Below are 4,605 nucleotides of genomic sequence, written 5' to 3' on the forward strand. Positions count from 1 at the left end.
GGAAGCAATTTTGCTGGCCTGCCAAGCTATGTTTATTTCTTTCTACTTTCCAAAATAACTCATGAAAGAAATGAGAGCTTGATATTGGTGTTTGCTAGGAGGAAGCAACATCCTCGATGAGGAGCTGTAAAATGGGCAGGAGAGGCTTCGATAAGAAGAGGGTTTGCTTTGAGGGGGAAGCTCTACTTCAGATCAACCTGAATTAAGTAACTGGAAATTTTAAAGATATGAGTTCAAGTCCCATCCTTTGTGCCTGGCCCAGGAGAGTCTCTTGTGTTTATGTCTGTCTTACATATTTTCCTGTTGCTGTGGTGAAATACTGTGAGAAAGGAGAAAGAGTTCTGGCTCACAGTCCATGATGGCAGAGAAGTCAAGCAATGGGGCAATCATATATACAACCATGGAGTACAGACCAATGAACACGTGCATTCTGGCACTTGGGTCCTTTCTATACTTGCACAGTTCAGGAAGGGAATGGCCTGATCCATGACTATATGGATCTTTGAATAGCAATTACAGTAATCTAAATAACCCCCCATATTGCACAGAGGGCATTTTTGACTGATTCTAGATTTTGTCAAATTGACAAAAATAGTTATCATAATGCCTTATTACATCTTGCATCATATTAGTGAAAAAAACAGTTAGAATAGTATTTTTAATGTGGACTACAAAAACAAACCACATAGTGATATTATTACAGTGTTAATCACATGCAGCAGGGACAGGTGAAGCCTGAGAATCCTCCTTTTTCATTTTTTTATTTTTTGGTTTTTTAAAGCAGGATTTCTCTGTATAGCCCTAGCTGTCTTAGCAGTAGCTCTTGTAGACCAGGCTGGCCTCATACTCAGAGATCCTCCTGGCTCTGTCTCTCGAGTGCTGCAATTAAAAGCATGCACCACCACCACCCTGCTGAAACCTCTTTTTTAAATAAGCTTCTATTAATTCCAGTGCTGTGTGGCAAGCTGGCCACCAGAGACCAATGGGTGTGGCATTTTCCAGAGTGCTGTTTTAGAAGAATGGGTACCTGGGACTTTCTGTAGTGTCGGGGACAAGCCAAAGGTGATTTATTGTCTTCCCTCAACTCCTCTGATGTAGTTACTACCTTACTTATTGCAGGAGCCATGGCAAGTTTGCCAGGTTCCTGTTGTTCTGAGTGGTTTTCCAGATACATCATGGCACTTGCAGCTCGATGAAAGTCAGTGTTCCCGTGAAAATGAACATGTGACCCTGTGAATGTCCAGTAGCATGTTATACCTGTTTTCAAATACTTGCCTGTGTGTGAGAGGGTGGTAGAGGAGAGAAATATTTGCATAAAAAGTAAAATATGCCAATAATGAAGCAAACCACCATTTATGTCTTCAATGAAGAGTAAGCATTATAGGCAATGTGCTTTCTGAATGAATATTCGTGAGTACGAATTTACAAGATTACATGGAAACACTTCCTTGTAGGCTTTAGATTTTATCACTGATTTAAAAAAAAAAGAATACTTTTGTTTGGACACTCTAAGCTTTACTCCCTAGGAGGCAGTTGCCTAGACATTTAATCGTTAGATCTCATTGATCTCAATATGCAAATAAGCCATATAACAAAAGAATTGAGAAGTCATGTGCTACTCAGAGGTAAATGAAGTCAGTGAAAATAAGAGTGTTAGGATTGCTCAGTGTGGGTGTTACAGTCCTTTAATTCCAACACTCAGGAGGCAAAGGTTGGTGGATATCTGTGAGTACAAGGCCAATTTGGTCTACACCACAAGTTCCAGGAAAACAGGGCCTTAGGAAACAGAAAGAAAAGAGCCAGTAGTTGCAGACATGTTCTGAAGGGTTGTAACACGAGTTCTAATAGGTCTTAATAATAACAGCTCAGAGTCAGATATTAGGGGGTGAAAGCTGAAAGATCAGAGAAGCAACATGGTCAGCCACTAGAGCTCTTACTTCTATAAATTCCTCAGACTGAAGAGGCCCAGATCCTGTTTCCTCCAGCCTATAATATCCTTTCTCTGCTCAGCCATGTCACTTCCTGTCTGTGTGTACAGACCTCCAAACCACTGTGGTTGCTAGTGACTAGCTCCACACTGTGATATCTCCAGGCAGCTTTTATTTCTTAGAGTGTAAACAAGATATCACTGCAAAGTGTCACTGTGAAACATGCAGAAACTACATTTCTATCCTATAGGCAATTGAGAACATTAGATCAAGTTCTACTGAAAAACATTTTTGCAGTTTGTCAGCAGTGACACACCCTTCTACCATATTTCTGTGTCCTGAGCCACTGAGCAAAACAGACCTTAGTACTTTGATGATTCTTTCATATAGCTAAGAAGAGGCCTGGACTTTGTGTTAGGTAAGGCACTAATGGCCAAGAAAAACAAAGCTATGCAACAGGAATGATGACTTCTCTCAGACTTGGAGTGTGAATTCACTTTACACTCTTTGTTGTGTAAGAGACATGTTATATCCTAATCTATCCCCATGGCAATTAGCCCTGTATCTCAGTTGTTGAATCCTTCATCAACCTTAGAAAAAAACACATGTGCTCACTCCTGCACAAGTAAAAATATGAAGCATTACTCCTGTGAGGATTTTTCTCTCATGTGTTGCTGTCTTACAGATGCTAGAAGGATTACATAAAAGTAGTAAGTACAATTACTGGATGATAAGTCTTTAGTAGTTAGTATGCCTTGACAAACACAAATTTAGCTCAGCAACTTCTCTGCTCAGGTTTCGTCCTAGAAGGTTACTTAACGAGATCCTCACAAAGGCCAGCTAGCATCAATACACTCAAGAGGAACCCAGCAGTTTCCATGTTTAGGGCTAATGTCCTCATGGGGCTGCAGGTGCTGCTTCCTGGGCTCTAAACAAGGAGAACTTCTTTGGATGGAAAGCCTAGATGCTCTGATGACTCATCAGTGTGGGTGGCTGATATTGTTGGATGTTTTCTTGGGTTCAGCAAGGGAGTGAAGCACTCCCTGGCTATATCCCAGGAGTCTTGCTTGGCCAGGTTCTGAGTAGAGTTGCTCTGTTGCTTCCTGTGGTAACAACTGTTGGAACTAAACACCATTCTGACCCCACCACCTGACAATGGGCAGGGCATGCACAGTGACATGGCCATGTCATCATTACGGGTCTCAGTGCACATGATCGAGCTCCCCTTTTTAAGCTCATGACTTCATCCCTCCCCCAGATCGCTCTCAGCTCAGGCTGGCCAACCCCTAGCCCCCCTTTCTTCCTGTTCTACTAATAAACTCCAAGTGGGTTGGTTGACTCAAGGTTCATGTTTCATTACCGGTCGCTGCAGCAAAATAATAACAACAACAGGGAAGTTAATAGACACAGTTGGATGCAAGAGGTAAATTAGGCCGTGACTACAAGTCTAAGAGGACAAGGCTGGCCAAGGTTTTGGTGGAGAATATCAGGCTCCTTCATAAGACCCTGTGTTGGTGGTATTCCCCAAAAGTGCTGACCACTAGGATCTTGTGTAAACACCATGAATATTGCATAGACACAGCTGTGAACATTTGCATGTTGCAGCACTATGCTATGGATTACTGAAAAGTTTCCCTGGATTCTCTCAGGGCTTGTGAAAGCTGTAAGTTTCTCCCACAACAAATTCCTCAGATCTCTGTGGTACTAGTGAGAGTAACATGGTTATTGTAGCTTACCTTTCCTTATTTGGCTCAGCTGCAGGGACAAGACAATGGATGTTATTTGCTTGGTAGATCTTGTGGGAATTTATGTTCTGTGACATCTTGGCCTTGTCACTGTTTCACTCTGCCACTCAGGCTTAGGCTCTCCAGTGTAGTAAGACTGGTTCTTCTGCTAAGCATCCTCTCAGTGGAGGGATGTATTCCAGCCATCTGGGGATGTCCATTTTGTTGGATTGCTAAACTTGGATATATATTATTACTTACCCTCATTTCCTTTTATGAATTGTCTTAATATCATTTCTTTGTCAATGACAAACAGCAGTATTGAAAAGAAAGTGTTCCTTTCACCTCACAATTCTAGGTTACATTCCAACACAGTAGGCAAGAAGTTACAGCATCAGGAGTTTGAGAGAGCAGGTCATATCACATTCACAACCAAGAGAAGAGAGAAAGGACACATACATGCCCCTCCAAATCCAATCCCCCAGGCTCATCCCTGTCTGTGCAACAGAACTCCAGCTGCAGCTTCCCTTCCCTGTAATTCTCCCAAGCCTACATTTCCTGTGGATCCCACAGACCATACCCTCTCAAGCTCCCTTCCACTGCTCATGGCTTTATTCCAGCCCGTGCCTCCAGCTGGCACCCCCGCTAACCCACAGGTGTCACAGGGCAGAAAACCAGGTTAGCTGACTTTAGATCTCTTCTCCCTGTGTTCTGGAAGCTCCATCCACAGTCTCCTCCTCATCTCTGCAGCAGGAACACCGTGGCAGCCTTCCCTGCACCCTTGTTCCCACGTCCTGTGGGTCCCACAATTCTTCCTGTTCTAATTCCCTGCCTCCACCTGTTGCTTTGTCCCAGCTCTTTCTTTTTCTTTTTTAGTACTAAGACATACTCCGTTCCTACCAAGAGCTATTCCAGGTGTTGTGGAAAGATCATTTCCAAGGTTGACTCCTTGG

This window comes from Mesocricetus auratus, unplaced genomic scaffold (assembly GCF_017639785.1).
Source record: "Mesocricetus auratus isolate SY011 unplaced genomic scaffold, BCM_Maur_2.0 Super-Scaffold_100040, whole genome shotgun sequence".
In the NCBI taxonomy this organism is placed as follows: Eukaryota; Metazoa; Chordata; class Mammalia; order Rodentia; family Cricetidae; genus Mesocricetus; species Mesocricetus auratus.